The sequence below is a fragment of the Sminthopsis crassicaudata genome, chromosome 1 (assembly GCF_048593235.1).
Source record: "Sminthopsis crassicaudata isolate SCR6 chromosome 1, ASM4859323v1, whole genome shotgun sequence".
Classification (NCBI taxonomy): Eukaryota; Metazoa; Chordata; class Mammalia; order Dasyuromorphia; family Dasyuridae; genus Sminthopsis; species Sminthopsis crassicaudata.
In genome coordinates, this window is record NC_133617.1 from 43,850,413 (window position 1) to 43,875,468 (window position 25,056).

The 25,056-nt window shown below is 38.5% G+C and overlaps 1 protein-coding gene across 1 annotated transcript in view; it reads left to right on the top strand.

The window, feature by feature from the left end:
- The first annotated feature begins 11,671 nt into the window (after positions 1-11,671).
- The window catches only part of EP400 (E1A binding protein p400), a 139,620-nt gene continuing 126,235 nt past the window's right edge, over positions 11,672-25,056 (top strand). The window contains 1 exon segment of the mRNA XM_074299919.1: positions 11,672-11,887. The gene's annotated coding sequence lies outside the window, so the exon portion shown is untranslated.

Consider the following 25,056-nt stretch of genomic DNA (forward strand, 5'->3'; position numbering starts at 1 on the left):
TGTGCCACTGTCCTGGTTGGTGGTGGTAACTGCATTCCAAAAGCTGGTTTCTTTATTCTGGGAATGCTCTCTGTCCTCCCTTCTGCCTCTATTTCTCTGGCTTCCTTCCAAGTTTATATTTAATTTCAGCTTCTGCCAGACCATCTTTCCTTTCTTTCCATCTGCAAGTGAGATAGAGATCTCTTTATGAGATGTCCTGTCTACTTTCTATCTCCCTAGTAATTTATATGTTGTCTTGTCTGTTAGGATGTGAGCCTTTTGAAGCCAAAGACCATGTTTTTGTCTGCCTTCATATCCCTAGAGCTTAGACTGACACATGGTAAAAGCTTAGTAAATGTTTGCTGACTGACTAAATAAAAAAAATGATGGTTCCTGCCCTCAAGGAGATTACAGCATGTTTATAGTTAAGTCACCATAGCATATATACAAATAAGTATGAAGTACTAACAGTTATGGAAATCAGGAAAATCCTTAAGGGGACTGGTTCTTGAGCTGAGCCTTGAAGAGAAGTAGGGGGCTGAAGAAGAACCAAGAGAGAAAAGGAGAAAGGATCTTTGCCTTTGTGCAGAGGCAAGAAATGGAATGATGTATATAAATCTTATTATGATAATATATAATGGTATATAATCTATTACGATGTATAATCTTCCTCATTTATAAAATGGGGATAATAATAGCATCTATCTCCTAAGGTTATTGTGAGCATCAATGAGATCATATTTGTAAATCACTTAGCACAGTATTGGCATACAGCAAGAGCTATATAAATATTAGCATTACTATTGTGTTTATAGCTTGGTGCCTCCTGTATTTAAGTGCTTAAATCCTAATTCCCTTCCCCTCTTTTTCCATAGTGAACCCTGTAATAATACATATCATGTTATTCTTTAAGGCTTACAAAATGCTTTAATAGGTTTACCCGATCTTCACAACAAGAATTAAGCATGTTCTATCCAACAACCCTATGAGGTTATGTGTTGTGGGTATCATTATCCCCATTTAGCAGATGTGAAAATTGATGCTGAAGTAAAGTAAAGCAACTGGCTGCAGGTTTGTTATAGTGCAGTTCGTGGTCGATTCTTCCTGACTCCATCTGGGGTTTTCTTGGCAAAGATACTGGAGTGGTTTGCCATTTTCTCCTCTGGTTCATTTTATAGATGAGGAAACAGGTAAATAGGGTAAAGTGACTTGCTCAGGGTCAAACAGCTAATATCTAAGGTAACAGTTGAATTCAGGCCTAGCATTCTAACCACTGTGTCACCTAGTTGCTCTTGCTAATGAAAATCTGAGGCAGGATTTGAACCCAGATGGGTCTTCTGGCTTTCTGAATGTGTTGTCCCATAGTCTATCCACTTTATCACACCTGCCTCCCTTGGTACCTATAGCTGTAGTCATGTTATTCTTTAAGGCTTACAAAATGCTTTAATAGGTTTACCTGATCTTCACAACAACAAGAATTAAGTATGTTGTATCCAACAACCCCATGAGGTTACATGTTGTGGGCATCATTATCCCCATTTAGCAGATATGAAAATTGATGCTGAAGTAAAGTAAAGCAACTGGCTGCAGGTTTGTTATAGTGCAGTTCGTGGCCGATTCTTCCTGACTCCATTTGGGGTTTTCTTGGCAAAGATACTGGAGTAGTTTGTCTTTTTCTCCTCTGGTTCATTTTATAAATGAGGAAACAAGTAAATAGGATAAAATGACTTGCTCAGGGTCAAACAGCTAATATCTAAGGTAACAGTTGAATTCAGGCCTAGCATTCTAACTATTGTGTAACCTTGTAGCTCTTGCTTAATGAGAATCTGAGGCAGAATTTGAACCCAGATGGGTTTTCTGGCCTTCTGGATTTGTTGTCCCATAGTCTATCCACTCTATCACACCTGCCTTCCTTGGTACCTATAGCTATAGTTAGCTATCCAAGCAACTGGTTGTTTGGACTCTTGTTCTCATGCTCTTGGGTCTAAAGCACCAGGGCTCTCTACATGGCATTAATAGTTCTCACCCCTAAATAGCAGTGATGGTGATGTGGTTATAGAAAAGTTGAGATTTGGTAATGGGCAACAACTTTGATTTATTTCTTGCCTAGTGTTTTCTGGCCCAATGACTCCAAGTTTAAGGGATTTTGCTACACAGTGTCCGAAGAGTCTATCAGGTTCCACTTAGGGTAGATTCCATCCATTGTGCTGGTTATTGGTGGTAACTATCTTCCAAAAGCTGGAATCTTTACCTTCTAAGGAGAGAATAAGTAGTGCAGCAGTCCAGCCCTTGTGCTACTTTCAGATGGGGACTTGATGAATTCTTCCTCAAACCTCCATTTCATGGAGGTACCTAAGCCCAATTTATCTTCTGACTACTCCTGACTCTCCAGACATCCTTCTCTATTATATCTACCTTTTCCCCTCTTTAAAGTCCATTACTTTTTTTTTTCTTTTTTATTGAAGCTTTCTACTTTCAAAACATATGCATGGATAATTTTTCAATACTGACTCTTACCAAACCTTGTGTTCCAATTTCCCTTCCCTTCTCCCCACGCCCTCCCAAGTAATCCAATATATGTTAAACATGTTAGAAATATATGTAAATCCAATATAGGCATACATTTTTATACAAATATCTTGCTGCACAAGAAAAATCAGATCAAAAGGAAAAAAAATGAGAAAAAACAAAATTCAAGCAAACAATAAAAGAAGTGAAAATGCTATGTTGTGATCCTCACTCAGTTCCCACAGTCCTCTCTGAATATAGATGGCTCGCATCATGACAAGATCATTGGAACTGGCCTGAATCATCTCATTGTTGAGAAGAGCCAGGTCCATTAGAATTGATCATCGTATAATCTTGCTATTGCTATGTGCAATGATTTCCTGGTTATGTTCACTTATCATCAGTTCATGTAGAACTCTCCAGTGTTAGGTTCTTACTTACTAAGTACTAAGTTGGTACTTAACAATTCTCTAGCTCAGAATTCACACCTTTAGTTCAAACAAGCAAATTCATTGGTTATAAGTATTTCCCACAAGCCCATTCTCTGGGAGGATAAAAGAAGGCAATATTGGGCCTGGACAAGGAATCTGGATTGAGTCAAAGAGAAGACATCCTGTGGATTCACAAGTCCAGCAATCCCACACTTTTGGAGGGGAAGGCTCCAGAAGCCTCCCAAGAAATCTGCTCACTGAGGAAAAGATAATACAGAAAAGAAATCTCTTCCCAGAGAAGGATTACAATTGAGAGACAATCAGGACATTACATTTTGGCGCCCAACATGGGGCCGACAAGATCCTGATTCCAGTGGAAAAGCCTTTGATCCAGATCTCAGTCTCTCTGACCCAGAAAAAAGCGTGAGTAATAAGGAAACTTTGTTAAAGAACTAAAGTAGAATTTCAGTGAAATGGGGCAAATTTTTAAAAAATAGCCTTCTGTTCCTGTTCAAGGAAAATGTTTAGAGAACATTATCAAGGTTATGAAAAGCCAAGGATTGATTATAATTTTGGAGGAGATCACTGAACTTTTAAAAACTGCAGGTCATATGTCCTTGTTTTTCTCTGGAAAAAGAATTGGATCTAGATGAATGGGAATTAGTAGGAGAGCAACTAGGTGAACACTTCAATTCCAATCCAAACTCAATTTCCAAAGATACACTTCAAACTTACAATATAAATCAACTGGCTTTAGGAAATTATATGTTATAGAATAAGGAAAAAGAAGAAGGAGCAAAATGGGGAGGTGTCAACTAAACTAGGTGAAAAGGATGAATCCGATAACAATAAAGTTAAGTACAATTCTGAGCAACAGGAGCATTTCCCATCTCCTCCCTCAATTAACCCTTCAAGGGTGGAGGAAGAAGGAGGAGGGGAAGAGGCAGAAATACAAACAGAATCGCCTGTTAAGCAGCCTATGACAAGATTAGAAAAAGCATTGGTTAAGACTAAGAGAGAGGGACAGGATGTAAGTGATTTTATACATGCATATCCTGTGATTGACTCTTTAGGTCAAAAAAGGAGAAGATATACGCCTTTAGACTTGAATAAAATTAAAGATTTGAAAAAAGGTTGTACCCTTTATGGGGCTACATCAGCTTATGTTAAAATGTTACTAGATGGTTTGTCTTATGAAGTCCTAACCCCGAATGATTGGCAATCCATAGCAAGGACATGTCTAGAACCTTTACAAAACTTATTGTGGCTTGCGGAGTTTCATGAATTATGTAAGATCCAAGTCAGACGCAATATAGAAACAGGAAACACACAATTCACTTTTGAGCAATTAGCTGGTGAAGGTCAGTATGGAGAGAATTCAGAACAGATTAATTATCCCATGACAGTGTATGAGCAAATTGCTAAGCCTTCAATAAAAGCTTGGGGTTCCCTCCCCGGACAGAAAGATTGGGAGGGGGGGAGGAAGCTTTCACTAAAATAGAGCAAGGTCCCAATGAACCTTTTGCGGATTTTGTGGGACGTCTGCAAACTGCTGTCAAAAGAACTATTGGAGAAAATGCAGCTACAGAAATAATGACCAGACATCTGGCTAAGGAAAATGCCAATGAGATTTGCAAAAGAATTATATGGGGATTAGACAAAGATGCTCCTTTAGAGGAGATCATAAGACGCTGTGCTACAGTGGGAACAAATGCTTTTTACGCCCGGACAATGATGAACGTGGAAAGACAGGATCCTTTTGGCAAAGGACTTCTAGAGAAATTTGTCGATGTTTTCAATGTGGAAAAGTTGGACATCTAAGAGCTCAATGTAGATATGGAGATAGAATGATAGGGTGAGAGAAGACCTAAAACCCCATGTCCAAAATGTCACAAGGGCTTCCACTGGGCCTCCGAATATAGATTGTTCCAAGGAAATAAGAGGTGAAGCCCAGCTCCCAGATATCAATCAGAAGATAGGTGGGGCATGATGGCAGCTGAGGTTACATCCAAAGAGCCTTTAGAGGGTCAGGACTCTGATGTGATCTATCAGCCAAAAAGTAATCACATGGAAGAAAGGGATTATCTGATCAGTCAGCCAAAAGGCAATCAGATTGCAGAAATGGATTACACTTGGGGAGAATACAGGCCTTTTAAACCAACATGGCAGTGTCCAGTGCAAACAGCTCTAATGTAATTGCCAGATGATGAGAAGAGATTTAGAAAGTGATAAATAGGAGGAAATTAGATAGGTTAACTGCCTGGGAGAGAGGGTTTGCTTGTATTTTATCAGACAGAAGGAAACAAATGGAGGAGGCAGGTGGGTGGCAGCAAGAACGTGGAGAGAGACAGAAAAAGAGAAAAACCTCAAAACAAAGAAGAAGATCTATGACTGACACTGAAAGAGCATGGTTGATAAGAAGACTGTTAAAGATTCCCTAACCCAAGATGAGACTACTGTAGGACTTTAAAACTTGCAAGAATTATTGGATTTCCGGCACATGAACTAATGGACAATGGACTTGAATAATTTATGATTATTTGATCATGTTATTTGTTACATCATTTCTAGCATATGTTATGTTACTATGTGTTTATGTAATTTATGTAATTATGTGTAATATCTCCTATATTGATGGATTTATGTTTCAAGGTCATGACCACCCTATGTTCTAAATCAAAAGAAAGGGGGAGATGTTAGGTTCTTACTAAATGCTAAGTTGGTACTTAACAATTCTCTAGCTCAGAGTTCACCCTTTTTAGTTCAAGGAAGCAAATTCATTTCCCACAAGCCTGTTCTCTAAGAGGATAAAAGAAGGCAACATTGGGCCTGGATAAGGAGTCTGGATTGAGTCAAAGAGAAGACGTCCCATGGATTCACAAGTCCAGCAATCCCACACTTTTGGAGGGGAAGGATCCAGAAGCCTCTCAAGAAACCTGCTCACAGAGGAAAAGATTATACAGAAAAGAAACCTCCTCTCAGAGAAGGATTACAATTGAGAGATGATCAGGACATTACACTGCAGACCTCTCTTTTGATCATTTTTAATAGAACAATAATATTCCATAATACTAATATACCATCACTTATTCAGCCATTCTCCAAATGATGGGCATCCACCCATTCAGTTTCCAGTTTGTCACTACAAAAAAAGGTTGCCCAAGACAGTGCCACATGTGGACCCTTTCCCTTCTTTAAGATCTCTTTGGGATATAAACCCAGTAGAAACACTGCAGGATCAAGGGTATGCACAGTTTGATAAGCCTTTGAGCATAGTTCCAAATTGTTCTCCAGAATGGATGGATCAGTTCACAATTCTACCAACAATGTATGAGTGACCCAGTATTCCCACATCCCTTCTAACATTCGTCATTATTGTTTCCTGTCATCTTAGCCAGTCTGAGAGATGTGTAGTGACATCTCAGAGTTGTCTTAATTTGCATTTCTCTTATTAATAGTGATTTTAGAACATCTTTTCATATGACTAGAAATGGTTTCAATTTGTTTATCTGAAAATTATCTGTTCATATCCTTTTTAAAATTTTTTTTAAATTTATTTTTTACAAAAATTTGATGCATAGGTAATTTTCCAGCATTGACAATTGCAAACCTTTTGTTTCAACTTTTCCCTTCCTTCCCCCCCCCCCCGCCCCTTCCCCCAGGTGGCAGGTTGGCCAATATATGTTAAAATATAAGTTAAATACAATTTATTTTGCTGTACAAAAAGAATTGGACTTTGAAACAGTGTATAATTAGCCTGTGAAGGAAATAAAAAATGGAGGTAGACAAAAATAGAGGGATTGGGAATTCTATGTAGTGGTTCATAGTCAATTCCCAGAGTTCTTTCCCTGGGTGTAGCTGGTTCAGTTCATTACTGCTCTATGGGAACTGATTTGGTTCCTCTCATTGTTGGAGAGGAGCCTGTCCATCAGAATCGATCATTATATAGTATTGTTGTTGAAGTATATAATGATCTTCTGGTCCTGTTCATTTCACTCAGCATCAGTTTCTATAAGTCTCTTCAGGCTTCTCTGAAATCATCCTGTTCGTCATTTCTTACAGAACAATAATATTCCATAATATTCATATACCACAATTTATTCAGCCATTCTCCAATTGATGGGCATCCACTCAGTTTCCAGTTTCTGGCCACTACAAAAAGAGCTGCCACAAACATTCTTGCACATACAGGTCCCTTTCCCTTATTTAAAATCCCTTTGGGATATAAGCCCAGTAGTAACGCTGCTGGATCAAAGGGTATGCACAGTTTGATAATTCTTCGAGCATAGTTCCAAATTGCTCTCCAGAATGGCTGGATGTATTCACAATTCCATCAACAATGTATCAGTGTCCCAATTTTCCCATATCCCCGCCAACATATATCACTCTTTATGTCCAAATCATGAACCCATTTCGACCTTATCTTGCTATATGGTGTTAAGTGTGGGTCAATGCCTAGTTTCTGCAAGCCATGCAACCTATATCTCCCAGGGCTTTCTCTGTTTTCTTTTGGTAGTAAGATGTTTATAGAGTTTGAGTGGATGGGAATCTTAGACATCATATTTTTATGAAGATTCCTCTGGGAGAAAATTCAGTCATAAGCTATTTTTTTAGTTTGGTAGGTCCAGAAACATATTACCTTAAGATAGATTGTTCCTAGGACCTACCCCTTTTTCATTGAAAATGGATTAAAATATCCAAAGAGAGATTTCTCTCTTTTAACTTCTGGGGTAATACAAGAAGAAATGGCATGGAAAATGGGATTTGGTTACTGGGCAGTTCTGGAATGTTAACTCAAATTCTGTGTTTTCATATGTGATCATTTACTTCTTCAAGATTCCTACTGATGTTATCTCAATATGAATAAAAATTTCAAGGGATTGAAACTAAGTTCTTCTTGACGTTGCATATTTTCTTCAGGCTTGAAGGCATGAAATATTATCACTTTTGCCTGGACCTCTGTATCAGCCTACTAATTGGTTTTCCTTTTGACTTTAAATTTCCACCCTTCTAGAAAATTGATAATCCTGGGCAAATAAGATGTACAGTGGATAAAGCACTGGTCCTGCAGTCACTTATTAGCTATGTGACCCTGAGCAAGTCACTTAACTCCATTGCCTTCCCCCCAATACCTCCACAAAGAAAAAAATTGACATTCCTAAAGTCCAAGTCCAAGCATGCTCCTCATCTCCTAAAAATAGTTGAGTAGCTATCTACTGCCTCTAAACTAAAATGCAAACTGTGGTGTTCAAAGCCTTTTATAACTTTACAATGATGTGCCCAGGTAAATGTTTATCAAGCTCTCTGGGGGGAAAAAGCCTGCAGAACACACTTTTTAGTTTAATCTGCACCATTAATATTTTTGCCAGTACTTTTTAACTTCTAGACAATGAACAAAACAACAGATTGAGCTCTGATCTGTAGCTTTGTTGATTTCCTAGGTATCAATGCTCCTACTGATCATTTATCAACTGGCTCCAGTGAGCAGGTAGGAACTGGCTCCACCATGGCCCTCTGGCTCCAACTGATCTTTCTAGACTTACCACATTGCTCTCCCTCATTCTTATTCCACTCAAACTGTCTCAGTCATTACCCCTCTATGTGACTTTCTGTCTCCAGATCCCAGTCTGTAAGTAAGCTGATCTGCATCCCTGGAATCCTTTCTTCACCTCAACCTCTTCAGACAACCTAATTCCAAGAAAGATCCAGCACAAATCCTAATCCCTTCAATTGTTTCCCAATCAATCAAATTACTAATAATTCCCTTAATTCTACTTCCAAATGACTGTAAATATTTAGTATTTTCTTGCTTATGTATGTATGGTTCCCCCCCAGCCCCCCTTCACTTCTTCATGTAAGTTTCTAAAAGGTTGGAACTATTTTATTTTTTATTTTGTATCTTTCATCTTTATTACAGTGCTTGGCTCATCTGCCCCTGGAACTTCAACAAATTTCAAATACATTGTCAATATATGTAAACATACATACATATACATATACATATGTTTAAATTTTAAGTCCAGTTTCAATGAACAAAAATGAGATAAAAACTTTACTAGCATAAATCTGATATAATAGAATCAGAATAGAATGTTTACATTGAGATAAAAAGATGACTAAATAATTTTTCCTCTCTATTCATTTTCCTTCTTTCCTCCAATGCTCTATTTCCTTTATTCCTATCTGGATCCCTTTTGTTTCTTATGTCTCTTTTCCTTTCCAGTCTTCTTCACATATTCTTCCCTTCTTATAATCATCTCTAAATATACTCTCCTTTCTTCCTCTAATGCTTTTTCGTCTTTTTCTCTAATCTTTTCTAAAATACTTTCTTTTTTTCCTTTCCTTATAAAACCTTTGTTTTCTCACTAATATTCAAGGCATGCATCAATCAACAAGAATCTATTAAATATATACTATATGCTAGGTTAGGACATTCAAATCTGGACTGCTTGTGTGATCTTGGGCAAGTCATTTAATTGAAATAAATGTTCAGTTTCCTCATCTGTAAAATGAGTTGGAGAAGGAATTGGCAAATCACTCTAGTATCTTTGCCAAGAAACCCCCAAATAAGGTCACTGAATTGGACAGGATTCCTGGGGATAAAAAGGCCAAAGTGAAGTATTTTCAGCTCTCCAATAGCTTCCATTAAAAAGGGAAAGTGTTTGTTTATAATGCTGAGTAGATACAAAGTATATACAAAGTAAGCTTTCCCCCACTGTTGCAAGCTATATTTCTAATTCTTCTGAGCTCCGTGGTCGGGCCAACGATCCTTCTCTCTGGTCCTCACACAGGGCAGACATCACCCATCTTCCTGCCTTGGCCCTCCCTCTCTGTTCCAGGTTTAGTGTGTGCTCCCTTCTCACCTTTTTCATCTTTTGGAATTTCTTCCTACAAGATGCAGTTCCTACACTACTTTTCATAGAAGCTTTTCTTGACTTCTCTTTCCTTCCCAAATTACTTTGTATTTAAGTACTTTGCATTTATTTTGTATTTGTTCTGAATATACAGTTGTTTTGTTTTACATTCCTAGTTAACAAGCATTTATTTAGTGTTTACCTTGTGCCAGGCACTGGGCTAAATGCTGGTCTTAAACCCTGAGGGGGGGGAGGAGAAGTATGTGAAGCATGTGAAGACTTTCCCTGGTGGAAAGGGCACATGAGAACAACTTGTTCTTATGGCCTTGAAGGTGGGCGATGCAGGTGTTGCAGAGTGTGGTTAGTCACGGAAGACACCAAGGTCATGCACTGCATCTCCAGTCAGCACCAGTGGTCTTGACTCTGTCCTGCTACTGGACATTTGAGGACTTTGTGCAACACGGCTTCACTTTAATTTAAATTTACAAAAGAGATGGTAATATATAAATATATGTATATATAATGTGCACATATATATGGCAAGATACATTTGGAGTTTATCAAGCCAATTAGCATTTAGCATCTAGGTGGTGCAGTAGACAGAGCATGGAGCTCTGGAAATCAAGAGGCCCAGATTCAAAGTCGGCTCCGATACTTAGTAGCAGTGAGATCCTGGGCAGGTCACAGTCCTGATTGCATCAGAGTGCTATGTATGTACAAGCACTAATACTTGGGATACAAGTTGTTAAACGGCAGGGGACAACACGAAAATATTTACAAACAAGATACAGACTGGATCAATGGGATAATCAGCAGAGTTGAAGGCTGGTCCAGGAAAGGTTTTTTCATGGAAGATGGGATTTTCTCAGAACTTGAAGGAAGCTAAGCAAGCCAGGAGGGGGAATATTCCAGGCCTGGGGGAACCTGCCGGGAATGCCTCCAGTCTGGAGACTGATTTGCCTTGAGCACCAGTACCTAATGATCCATTGGGCATTCAAGGCCCTTCGGAACTGGCCTCTCTCCTTGCATCTTACCTCCTTCTCTTCCACAAAGAAGGCCCTCCATCTCTCAGCTTTGGGCAGTTTGTCCGGAAGATCCTCCCTCTTCCAACTAAAATCCCACTTTCTATAGGAAACGACCCCCTTAAGCCCAGTAATTTTCTCTCTGTTCACGATTTCCTATTGATCCTACCTAGAGCTTACTTTGTATATTTGCTTTCATGTTGCCTCCATGAGATTAAATCCCGTTCGCCTCTCCAGCGTGCCAGGCACCGCACTAAGTCTCGAGGAGCGCAGGGACTTGGTATCCCAGTGGTTAGCGCAGGGCCTGACACACAGAATGCGCTTAATAAACGCTTCCTGATGGATAGGCCGGGCAGACAGGAAGTGCCATGTTATATGGGCCTTACAAGCCAAACACGGGGTTTGATAAATGATCCTGGTGGGCTAATAGGGAGCCCTGGCAGGTGATAGAGGAGGGGAAGTGACAAGGTTAAATCTGTCATATTAGTTTGACAGCGGAGAGCGAAGGCTGGATTGGAGGGGAGGAGGTTCCAGAACTCTTATTTAATCGATTTTGTCTTCACCCTAGAATGGAGGTTCCTCGAGGGCAGGGCCTGCTTGTTTTTGTCTGCTTCTCCAGCCTCCAGTTCACTAATGGTTGCTGATCGCTCCGGATTGATTGCTTTTCCTTCTCTTGAGGAGTCCTACAAAGGCCGCCTCTAGGAGTGCGCATTGTTAGTAGTTCTCCCCCTCCCAGGATCCGCGCTCATCAAATGGCCTTCCTTCCCGTCGGCCCTGCCCGCCAGCCTCTCTCTCTCCCGTCTCCTCTCGTTAGTGTGCTCCTCTCTATCCCTCCCTTCCCTTTTCTATGGTCTTACTTCCCCTCCCCCCACCTGTCGTCCCCTAGCGCCCCCCAGCGCCTCGAATTGAGGTGCCCTCGAGAGTGGGATTCAGTCAGGGCCCTGAGGTGAGCGGGGGACGACGAGAAGGCGAAAGGCCCGGAGGCGGACGTCCCCGCCGGCTCGCGGTGGTCACGCCTCCTCTCGCCTCTCCTCAGGGCACTGAACGGCCGCCTGGGCGGTCGCCACCTCTTTCCTGCCGGACGGGAGCTGAGGTAAGTCTGTCCCGGGAATCGCGGGGAGAGCCAAGGCAATTGGCGGAGAGCTGGGCCCGACTGCGCGGGTTCGGCCCGGGCCCCGGGAGGCGCGGCGCGTGGGCGCGCGGGGGCCACTTCCGGTCGTCGGACCTAGGGGCCGCCGGGGCTTCCGGGCCGCCGCCGACGGACGGACGGACTGACTGTCTGACGGACTGACGGAGGGCCGGACGGGGCGCCGGACGGAGGCGCTGAGGGCCGAGGCGGTTCCAAAGCTCAGGTCGGAGCTCAGGTGGGAGAGGCCGCCGCGGGCCGCGCTGCGCCGCCGCAGGGTTGCGGGGCCTTCCCTGCTCTTTCCTCGGAGCCGGACGTGAGTCCGTCGCCTCCTCTTTGTGGCGGGCGGGAGGGGGACGGGTTGGGCCCAGGGAAGCGAAGCGGAGGCCCCTGCAGGCGGACGGAGTCCCCGCCGCCCTGACCATTGTTGTCAGCACCCGGGGCAGTGCAGGATGAGAGGCGCCGAGGGCCAGCTCGGCCATCCCCCTTTATTTCGGCCGAGGAGGAAACTGAGGCCGATCCCGGGGAACGACTTGACCTCTCCGCCTCCTTCACATCCCAGGCGGAGCGCTCTGTGCCTCCGCTCGGGCTTGTGCTGCCCTACGCCATCATCCTGCCAGGCCGGGCACCCTGCAGGGTCCTCCTGGGAGGCAGAGCGATGCCAGGTAGGGGACCAAAGTAACGGTGAGCTGTCAGCTCCGTCCTTCCTGCTCCCCTGCCCCGGGCTGGAAGGGGCGTCTGCATGACAGCCTGCGGCTTTCAGCCCCGGGCCAGGCTCTTCCCAGACCCGATGCCAACTGGAAGGCCTTCTGTGCCGCTATCTTCGGTGTAGCGGGGATGGCTAGTGGAAGGCAGTCAGGATGTCAGGGACCTGGGTTCCCATCCCGGCTCCACTGCTTCCCACCTCTGTGACTCTCAGTTTTAAGGGGCCTTAAATCGGAGAATACTCTTTTAAGATCCTTTCTAACCCTAAATCTGTAATAAATCAAAAAATAATTCTCATCATCCGGATTGGATGCTGCTAGGTAGTAGGAAGAAGGAAGGAAACGAGCATTGTTAGTAAACATCTTTGTTTTTACGTATTTAGAAACCGAGAGTCACATGTAGTGAATCTCTCTAATCCCCATTCCCACTCTCTGGGTTAATAGAACAAGTAAATATTTAACCCAAATCTTAAGACCCGGAATGTAAAAATAAAATCAAAACCCACAGCCATAAGATTGAATCATAGAATTTTAAGGCTGGAAAAGCCTTGGATGCCGTGAAAAAAGTACTTGAAATGACTTAAGCAGTCTCTGACTAGACGTTTTAATAGGTTGTTTTGACTGTATTTAATAAGACCCTTTACCAGCATATTTCGTTTATATGCAGTATTCCTGTTAGCTTTTGTGGGAACAATTTAAAATGGTGTCAGTCCATGCAGTCTTTTTTTAAGTAAATGGCTCAGTTAAAAGTGATACTGAATTCTATTGCTCTTATTGTGCATATTTAGATGTTATAACAAAATAGCGATGTTTATTTCTTTTTATTTAGAATATTTAAATTAAATTAACATTGGTTTTAAATGCTTTCATAATATTGCAAAGATGCACATTTTCACAGAAATTTTACATTTCGAAAAGGAAAACAAAAGGGATAGCTTTTCTTTTCTTATTTATTTATTTATTTTTGTTTTAAAATTTTTTAAAATTAATTTTATAATTATAACATTTTTTGACAGTACATATGCATAGGTAATTTTTTACATTATCCCTTGCATTCCCTTCTAATCCCGAATTTTTCCCCTCCTTCCTTCCACCTCCTCCCCTAGATGGCAGGCATTCCCATACATATTAAATATGTTATTGTATATCCTAGATACAATATATTTTATTTTCTAATGTGCTTTTGTTAAATGGCCTGAAATCCTAAGGTCATTTTGACTTTTAATTTCCGAATTAATTTCCGAGTCTCTCCCCCCTTTTAAATTAGTCAGTGAAAATACAGTTTTTAAAACTATAAAAATGAGAGATATACAGAAATGGTTGTGAGCTGCCAACAATTGTTTTGAAAATTAGTACCTTAGAATTTCCTTAATGAGTAAACATTCAAGATAGCATCTGTCATCTTTTCCAGCTCTAAGATTGTGTGATTTTTGAGAGTTGAGAAGAAAAATTAGTCATAAAGGAATGTGAGGAGAAAAAGGAAGTTGCTAAGTCCAGGGAAAGAAAATTGGTTGTGTCTAGTCATGGGCAAGAGGTAAGGAGAAGGACAATGATAACTCTCACTGTCAGGATGTTTAGCAGTATTCCTGGGAAGCTTGCTCTCAGGTTCTAGAAGGGTTAAGAGAAGATTGAGGGTTTTGCTTCCAGAAAGCATAGAGAACTGGGAGAATTTCACAATGACCTGCACAGGTCATGTACTCCTTGTTTCTGCCAGCACAAACTGATCTTCCCTAGAGAAGAGAGGAACTACAAGTGTTCCTATGTTCTTAGGCTATTAGAAAGAATGTTTTCCTTAAATAAATGAAAGAGGAACTTCATTGTAAAAACAAAGAAGAAATGGAATTTGAAGAGGCTGGGAAGGACCCTGATCAGTTGGATTAAGAAATTGGAAAGTGGAAGATTGTGACTGCAGAAAGGGGAGTAAGACCTCTTAATATTTGGATTTAAATAACAGGAGTCCTTTGTAGCTTGCAGGTACAGTGATTAGATTGCTGTATCACTAAGTCAGCAAAAACTGACTTCAAATATGATTTCAAATACTGACAGTGTCACTCTGGGTAAATCGTTTAACATCTGTTGGACTCAGTTTCCTCTGTAAAATAGAGGTAATATAAGATCTTACCTTCTCCAGGTACAAAACTAAATTGCTCTACTAATTCTTAACTAACTATTATGTTGTAGAGGAGGAAAAGATAGCTGCTTAACTACTAGGTGATTAATATACAAATGTTACTAGATGAGAGATAATCTAGTAAAAGTCAGAGTAGGGGAAAAAATGAATAGTGATGGCTGGTGAGTGAGTCTGCTAAAAGGTATAAAGGCAGCTCTTTGTTGACTGAACATTAATAATAAAGAGGATTGCTGGGGCAGCTAAGTGATGCAGTGGATAGAACACCAGCCCTGAAGTCAGGAGGACCTGAGTTCAAATCTAGTCTCAGACACTTAACATCTCCTAGTTATGTGACCCTGGGCGAGTCACTTAACCTCAGTTACCTCAGCCAATTCCCCCCCCCCCCAAAAAAAAAATAGAGTATTGCTGTCATTTTCTGCAACTTACCTAGAGTATGAAAGAGAATCTTCCAAGATTGTTGAACTGAATGAGATTCATGAAAACAAACTTGATAGTACTAGAACCAATCTGGGCCACTTTGAGAAAGATTATTGAAGTCTTGAGCAGGAAATTGGTCACTTTAGGGATAGAGATATCCCTTTCACCTCTGCTTCCCACTGAAAACAAGATTTTAGAAGAAAGATAATGTCTTAGAATAAGATTTGAGTCATGGTTTAAAATACAGAAATGGAGTAAATGTAAAGATAGGCTAATAAAAAAAAAATCTGTCTTAGCATCTTTCAAATCTAATTTAAATGGCTTGATACTGAAAAGATAGGGGAAAAGAGAAAATTCCATGCATTTATAAACTTAATTAGATCCCTTTGGAAGTAGTTACAATGAAGGAATAAGAATAGCAGTAGAGACATTCAAATGACATCGGTTTTAGGGAAGCATTTGGTCCAACCTCTGGTCTCAAATATCTTTATTCAAATACACAGAGTATGGTTAACAAACTAGATGAACTAGAGATCCCAAAATAAGAAGGCAAAATTGCCATATCACTGAGACTAGTACCTGTGACTGGTTCTGGAAGGGAATGTCTTTTATTTACAAGTAGGGAAATTGGAAAAGGAGCTTAAATAGAAATGTAATAGTATTGTATATTATGAATATAGTGTCATATGAGAAGATCCAGGAATTGGGAGAAAGTGGTTTCTGTTGGGGTATAAACAGAGGCAAAAATAGCAGTATTGTTACTGGAGTAGAACATAGGTCACCTACTCAGAAAGAGGGAAGGAGGAATATGTCCTGACATTAAGGCACAGTTTAGTAGTAATGAGGGATTTCAGTTATCCATACATATGTTATTGTCAATAGGAGAGCAGCTAATATTTTCTTGGTTTACTTTAAAGATAGATAATTTCATTGTTAAATGGCAGAGGCATTGCAAAGGGGAACTTCTGTTCCAGATTTGATTTATACTAGCAGGGGAAACTGGTTGCTAAAAAGAAATGAAGCATCCATTCTAGCAACACTCAGAAAAGCAGACAGACCTCACACTTGCATAGATTTTGGGAGAAGAGAATCCAGAAAGTTTAGATCAAGGATGACTAAGATCTTGTGCACTGAAATTAAAAAGTGAAAATCTGCAGGTATCTGAAGCCCACAAAGAGAAACTGTTTTTGTTAAGTAGAAAAAAAAGGGAATCACACTAAAGGTACCGTTGTATATTTGTAGGATGTTATTTCAACCCATGGACTTTCATTTATTTTAAACATTTTCTCTTTATAGAGTTCAATTTATATTGCTTTTTATTTTTATAGTTTTATAGCTATAACTTGTTTTGACACCAGTCACTTCCCAGTATATTTTCCCTTTATTGAACCCTCAATTACCATAAAAACAGTTAAATAAAACCAATCAACCCAGTGATAAATCTGATAAACTATGTAGTATTCTATATCTCTATAGTCTTCCACCCTATTATCACGAGGAGGGAGATGTATTTCATTGTTTGTTCTCCCAAATTGAGGTTGATCATTATAATTAGTTTACTAGTCTTTTATTGTTTTTATTTACATTCTTTCTTTCTTTTCTTTTCTTTTTTTTTTTTTTTTTTTAATATTGTTTGTGGATACTTCATTTTTCTGTTGTCCCTACTTCACTTTGTTCATATTAAGGCTTCTCAGTGCTTTTCTGAATTTTCATGTTAAGTTCTTATAGTATAATAGTATTCCATTACTTTCATATGTTCCAATTGATCAGCATTTCCTCCAATTGATGGGCTCCCACACTGATTCTGGTTTTTCCAACTACAAAAAGTGATGCTGTGAATATTTTGTGGGACATATTTGTCTTTAGCTTTCTTAGGGTAGAGTCTTATTTGGATTAAAAGTTATGAGTACATTAGTGAGTCTTATTTGGATTAAAGGTTATGAGTACGTTAGTGACTTTTCTTATATAAGTCAAAATTTTAGTGAAAATTATCAAAAAAAATTTTATAAATTTTTTTTTCTAATTGTCTGTAAAGGTAAACATTTTTATAACATTCATTATTATAAATTCAACCTTCATTTTTATAAAATTTTGAGTTCCAAATTTTCTTCCCTCTCTCCTTTCCCCCTCTTCAAGATAGCAAGCAATTTGATATATTTTGTGTATTTGCAATCATGGAAACATTTCAACATCAAAAGAAAATTTTGAAGTAAGGGAAGATAATATAAGACAAATACAAAAGCATTGCCCTTAGTGTCATAGTGCTTAGTCTTTCAGAAGGAGCTAAGGTTACCAAGGGCATAAAACCAAAGTTTTAAAAGGTTTATTGTAGCTGTAATAAAGGCAGTAGAAGATCAGAGGATTAATGGGATCAAGTGAATAATGGAATGATCACAGAGTCACAGAATTAGAGTTCCAAAAGACCCTAAATGTTGAAAGGAAGGAGATGGAACTTTTTTTTGCTGTTAGGCATTTGTCTTGAATTTGTTCAAAATAAAATGAAATATTCTCTGTTACGGAGCTTACATTCTTTTGGGAGAAATACATATATAAATAAATAGAAAATATATTCATGGTAAACAAGGTAAACAAGAGATGGCCCTAAATCTGGGGAAGGAATCACCAGAAAAGTCCTTACTTAAAAGTCACATTTGGACTGAATTTTGAAGGATTCAGTGATTACTAAGAGGAAAATGAAGAGGGAGGAGTGGGGGGTCAGGTGGAAACAGGATATTGTATTGGCAAAACAGCTACTAGGCCATTGTGTCAGACAGGTAGAGTATGGGAAGAAGAGTAATATTGAATAAACTAGGAATGGGAGGCTGGAATCTCTCAAGGGCTTTTGCCAAATGAGAAAGTTTGTATATCTTATATCCCTAAAAGGGAATATATACTTCTGTGGTATTTCCTAAATGTTAGGCGCAGGACTTTTTACAAGTTATTGTTTACAATAACAAATTACAATAACAATTACAAATTACTGATATTCTCAGTAACCCTAGTGAAGCAAGGACTATTAAATCCTCATTTCACAGTTTAGGAAACAGAGGCAGATTCGCTTAGGGTCCTACAGCTAGTAATTATCTGCGTCAGGTTTGAATTCAGATTTTTCTGATTGGAAGCCTAATGTTCTATTCTATGCCTTTATCTAGATAGGGAGACATTGAAACTTTTTGAGCTGGAGGGTGACACCGTTGTTAGAGAATGGATTGAAAAAATGAGAGACTGGAGATAAGGAAGCTAATTGGGGGGGGAAGAAACAGAGAGAGAGAGAGAGAGTATGAGTGTGTGTGTATGTGTGTGTATGTATGTATGTGTCTTAGAGAGTGTTAAGGGTTCGAACTCAGCTCTGTCAAAAATTTTGGACATAGCATTTCCCAGAGCTATGGCCCAGCAAGCCTGCTGTGTCCTGAGCTTGGCATACCCATGTTCTTTTGTGCTCTGGATGATCTCCCTCTTTGGCAGAGTGTATTGCTTTGACCAGCACCAACTGTTCAATGAGTGTGCTCCTCCTTTTCTCCAGGGTCCTGAGAGCCAGAAGCAGATGATCCATCACAGCATTTGACACACTCACAATCCCTGTTTCTTGTACCAGCTAAGTGAACTAAACCAGGAATTGCCTACTATACACACCATGCTCTGGTTCTGTCTCCCACTGTGAGACAGTCAACCTGGAGACTGTTCCTGCAGGACAGGAACAGTCTAAGTATGAGCCTGCCATGAGAGCTGCTGATGGAGGCTTGAGAATGATTGTGCCATGGTTTAGCCCATTTGTAGTTTTTCATGTATATAAGCTCTGGCTTTTCTTCAGCATGTTTCTCAGGAGAAGGAACTTGCACTTGCAAGTGTTTTCCTCATTTTAAAATTAAACTACTGTTTGATTCCTGATACTCTAGCCTGCTCCATTTGCCTTTGGCCAATCACAGGTTAGAAACTGTTCCGGTTCAGTGGACAAAATCTGAGTAGACAGAAGGGATATTTGTAAGAGATGCTTTAGAGTTAAAATCTCTGCTAAAGTTTTTGAACTGGAAAGAATAAAATAAAAATGATTAATGCAGAGTTGAAATCTTAGGCAAGTAGGACATAGTAAAAAGGCATTTGATTGTTTGATATGTTAAAGTCACTAAATGAGCTACATGCCAAGGTAATGGCATGGCACAGGGTGCTAGGAAGATAAGCCATTGTCAGGGTTCTTTGAAAAATAATGGAGAGGTGTTTCAGGACAGGAGAGAAAGGAAAATATTGGCCCAATTTTCAAAAAAGAGAACAAAAGATAAAATGTGCAAACCTTGGAATTCCAAGAAAAAATCTAGAATGTTTAATGTTAAAAAAAATCTAGAAAAGGAATTGGTGATCTGATGTAAATCTGATTTACATCAGACTTTCTTAAGAAAAGGTCATGTGAGCCAGACTAATTTTATTTTCTTTTTTGACAGGATTACTTGACTAATGGATCTAAGGCATGATAATGTGTTTATGTAGTTTACTGAGGTTTTAGTGAAACATCTACATTCTGCTTTTGTGGATAGGATAGAGAAATGTGATCTAGATAAGATTTTTTTGTTGCATGGACTTGGAACTAGTTGAATGGGTAGACTAAGGAATAGTTGTTTATAGCATGATTTTAGTTCCATTAGAAAATCTGTAGTTTGTGCTGTTTGTTATTTTTATCAGCATACATGACATGCATATCATAATTCATTTCATAGATTTCATGCTGGAAGGAATCTAAGAAGATCATTTAGTCCAAACCCATCATTTTGCAGCTCAGGAAATTGAGATGCTCAGACTTTTAAGTAATTTCCCCAATTTAAGTTATCTCATTATTAGAAAGTATGAGATTTGATCCCACATCCCTCCAACTCCAACTCCGCCTAGTATTCTTTCATTTGTACCATGATGCCTCATGGGGAACAGCAGAGGCCAGGGTGGTTGGAATGTAGAATGAGTGAAGGAGGGAAAGTCCCCATAAACCTGAAAAGACTTTGTCTTTTACCTCTCTTTGAAATTGTGAGTTAGAGGCAAGGACTCTTCTTTTCATCTCTGAAAAGGTGACATGCTTAGCTCAGTGTCTTATGTATAGTAAGCACTATATACATTTTTGTTGAATTAAATTCAGTTTGTTAGGATATTATTATTATGGTCCAATCAGTGGTTATTCCGGGCCTGGTTTGGGAAAATCTTGATTCTCCATAATGAGAATTGTAAAAGCTAGATATTTGAAGTATTTCCCTTGAGATATTATGCATTGTCTGTCTTTGTTGAAGTAATTTGTTACTAGTACCTGAGGGAATGAATTCAACAGTTTTATGACTTTATGTGTAAAAAAAATTACTTTTATTTGTCTTAAACTTTTCTAAACTAATGTTCTAGGTTCATGTTATTCCTTTTTCTTTTTGATCTTCTGATCTTCTGAGTATGTTGATTTTTTTTTTAAGTTATTTTTAATACACATTGCTTTATGAATTATGTTTGGAGAGAAAAATCAGAACACAAGGAAAAACCCATGGAAGAAGGAAAAAAACCCAGAAAAGAGAAGTAAACATATCATATGTTGATTTACATTAAATCTCCATAGTCCTTTTTTTGGATGTAGATGGCATTTTTTATCCCAAATCATCCTGTTGATCATTTCTTTTAGAACAAAAATATTCCATTACCTTTATATATCATAACTTATTCAGCCATTCCTCAATTGATGGTCATCTATTCATTTTCCAATTCTTTGGTAGCACAAAAAGGGCTGCCACAAATATTTTTGCACTTGGGTCCTTTTCCCTTCTTTATGATTTTCTTGGAATATAGACCCAGTAGAAACACTGTTGGGTCAAAGGGTATGCACAGTTTTCTAGCCTTCTTTGGGTATAGTTCCAAATTATTCTCCAAAATGGTTGGGTCAATAAATGCATTTATACTATAACTTTTTTGATTCCAACCATTAATACCATGGATATTAAAGTTGGAAGGGTTCTTAAATGTGATCTTGAATAGTCTTCTTCCCCCCTCTGCGCGCCCCCCCCCCCCCCTACTTTGGCTACTTGGAATTTAGATACCTTATAGAGGATAGCAAAGCTGTTAAAGAAGCCTATAAAGTTTTAAATAACAGACCATTATTTATTTTGAAATTATTTCTTTTTATGCCAATAAACTGTCAATTTGCATGTTCATTATTGAATTAAATCATTAAAAAAAAGAGATCTTGAATCTTTAGAATATGATTGTTCTGGCAGCTGGTGGTGCTATGAATAAAGTATAGGATCCAAGTCAAGAAGACCTGAGTTCAAATACATCCTCAGACTCTTAATAACTGTGTGAAAGCCTCAGTTTCTGCAACTGTAAAATGGGGGATAATAGTAACACCTTTTTTCTCAACATTGTGAGGATAAGATTAGGTAATGTGCTGTGCAAACTTTAGTTTCTTTCTTTATCTATCTATCTATTCATTTATTTATTTATTTATCTATCTACCTATTTATTTATTTATTTATTTATTTATTTATTTATTTATTTATTTATTTATCTATCTATTTATTTATTCATTCATTCATTCATTTATTCATTCATTCATCTATCTATCTATCTATCTATCTATCTATCTATCTATCTATCTATCTATTTATTTATTTTGGTGAGGCAATTGGGGTTAAGTGACTTACCCAGGGTTACACAGCTACTAAGTGTTAAATGTCTGAGGTCATATTTGAATTCAGGTTCTCCTGACTCCTGCACCATCTAGCTGCTCTTGCTATGCAAACTTTAAGGTGCTTTACTACTATTTTTTCCCCAACTCTTGGCCAGTATCATCCCAAACTTCCATCCCAACCTATACCTTTCAGTCTTGTAGTCTAATGGTTTTCTAATTGTTATGAGTTAACCACGTAATAAATGTTTATTAATTGCCTGCTATGTGCCAGACATTGTGTTAGGTATTGGGATACAGTGACATGTGAAATAGTTCTTGCCTTCAGAGAGTTAATGTTCTCTCTCTAACTCTCATTTTCTCTTATTTTCTTTTTGTAATCTCTTTCATTCTTCTCTCTCACTGTCTCTATCTGCCTCTTTTCTGTCTCTGTCTCTCTTTGTCTCAGAATGTCTCTGTCTCTCTCTATCTCTGTGTCTCTGTCTCTGTCTCTGTCTCTTTCTACCATTCTGTTTCTCTTTACTCCCTTCCCCTTCCCTTTATCTATTCAGAATAGATACAAGGTAATTTTGGGAGGAAGAATACTAGTAGTTCAGGGTATTAGTAAAGATTTCTTATAGAAGAAGGTGATACTTAGTGAGTCAAATCTTAAAATTAGAGATTGCAAGAAAGAGAGGAGGAAATTTAAGTCATAAGAGTAAACCAGTGCAAAGGATAGAGACCCAGATGGGGACCTGCCCTCCTCTATTCTTCCCCCTTTTTTCAGTTTCTTTTCATATGTTGTTTTCTTCATTAGATTGTGAACTTTTTGAGGGCAGGGACTGTCTTTTTGCCTTTGTCTTCTATAAGCTAAGCATTGGTTCCTGGCACATAATAGGTACTTAATAAATGTCTATTGGTTGATTGATTATTGCCAACTTAACTGGAGTATATATGAAAGGGATTAATATTAGAAAGTAGGATGGGGTCTTGATTGTAAAGAACTTTAAATGTCAAAGAGGACTTCATATTTGCTTCTAGAAGTAACAGGGATGATTGTAGTTTACTGAGTACTGACAGACCTATGCTTTAGAAGACTCTTCATGGCAAGTATGTGGAGAGTAGATTGGTGTAAACCAAGATTTGAGGCAGTGAAACAAAAAACCTCTTCTACTACTTTAAATTTGGGGCACAGAAGACCTTCTACACTAAACTTAATAAGCACTCAGAAAATACTTAAGGATTTATTTGTTCAGTTCATATTATTTGTTTACATCTAAAATGCTTTTTTTGATAATTTCTTAATTTGGAGAGTGGATGGCTTAAAAAGTTGAATAGAGGGGGCAGCTAGGTGGCGCAGTGGATAGAGCACCAGCCTTGAATTCAGGAGTTCAAATGTGGTCTCAGACACTTAACACTTCCTAGCTGTGTGACCCTGGGCAAGTCACTTAATCCCAGCCTCAAAAAACCCAAAACAAAACAAAACAAAAAGTTGAATAGAAACATTTAATTCTGGGTTTTTTTTTCCCCCAACTATAATCTTATCCATATAAATTGTATGGTTAATGCAATTGGACATTTAAAACCAGTATTAATTATTAAATGTAAGTGCCATTGATATTGTTATATATCTTATAGAAAACAATAGTTTTTTTATATCTAAATTTCTTAGATGTAGATATCACAAAAGCACAGTGTTGTTTTTTCAACACATGTAGGCCAAAAATGAATTAGTTTTAAATATGAGTAATTTATCCACTTATCTTTTCTTTTTTTATTAATATTTTTCTAAAAGTCCTTTCATGTTTTTCTGAAATCAGCTTTCTTATCATTTCTTATAGTTTTATTTTCTTTTTAAAAAATCATTTCATCTGCCTACTTCATGGAGTATAGGGAGATACAAATTTGATATCTAGAGTGTTAGAGCTAGAAGATATCTTAATGGTCAGTCAACTCATTAGGGATTAAAATAGTCCCTGTTTTACAGGTAGGGAAACTGGGCCATAGAAAATTAAATGTCTTGTTCAAATTACAAGTCTTTTTTTTTTTTTTTTCCCCATTGATTCTGTGGTACTTTACTGTATTTAGCAGCTCTTCCAAACCTCTCTTCAAACTTCCTACACTCAAACAGAAAGGAGCCACTAGACTATAAATAAAAATCCTTATGTGCTACACATATTGACATAGAAAGCTAACATTATCTTTATTCTGTTATATTTTTATTTTTGTTAAATATTTCCCAGTTACATTTTAATCTGATTGCTCTATACTTAGTTCTTCCCCCATAGTCCATTATACCTCTGTTCTTCACTATTCCTTCTGTACTTCCTCATCCCCATCTTTATTGAGAAATTTAAGGACTCTTTCCACCTTGAATCCCTTTTCATTCTTTTTCTAAAGTTCAAAACTCCTTCACTTTATCCTTTATCCTTTCCTTGTTTTCTCTGGCCTCTGAGGTGTTGACAGTTCTTTTTCTTCACCTAGGTCAATCCATTCCCTTATGCTTTTGATCCTATGCATTCCTTTAGGGAGTTTGACACTTCTGTCATCTCTCCATTTTCCCTCTCTCACTCCATTTTTAATGTCTCTTTATCTATTCGTGGTCTCTGCTTATAAAATGATGCTATGATTATCATTAGTCCATAAAAAAGTCCTTCACTTAGCCCTGCTGCCCCCTCAAGCTTTTATCCTGCATCTCCCTTCCCTTTCAGAAACTCAGAGAAAAAGTTGTCTTCACAGAGTTGTCTCTTACTTCTTCCTTCTCACTCTCTTCACAGCTTCTTGATTTCTGACTACTTTAGTGCTTTCTGCAAGGTTAATAACAGTTTCATAATTCCTAAATCTAATATTCTTTTCTCAAGTCTCCTTTTTCTTGACCTTTTTTTAGCTTTTTACATTGTTGACTATCTCTTCCTCCTGGATATTCTCTTCTCCTTTGGCTTCTTTTAACATAGCTTTCTAATGGTTCTCTTGATGTGGAAAGGCTACATGATTTGTGGTTAAAGGTTGTGGGTAACTTCAGGAGGCCTCTTTTTTTTTTTGTTAATATGGATAAAAGAGGGGATACAGTTAGATGATTTCTAATATCCTTTCTATTGCTAAATCTATGATTCTTTGTTGCATCATCATTCTTTTCCTTCTCCTTTGCTGTGGATGATTATCAAACTTTGTCTTGGATTCCCTTCCCCTCTTCTCTCCTTGATTAATTAGCTCCTATGGACCAGTTATCTTTCTGTAGAGGATTTTCATCTTAAGGCTCTCTTCT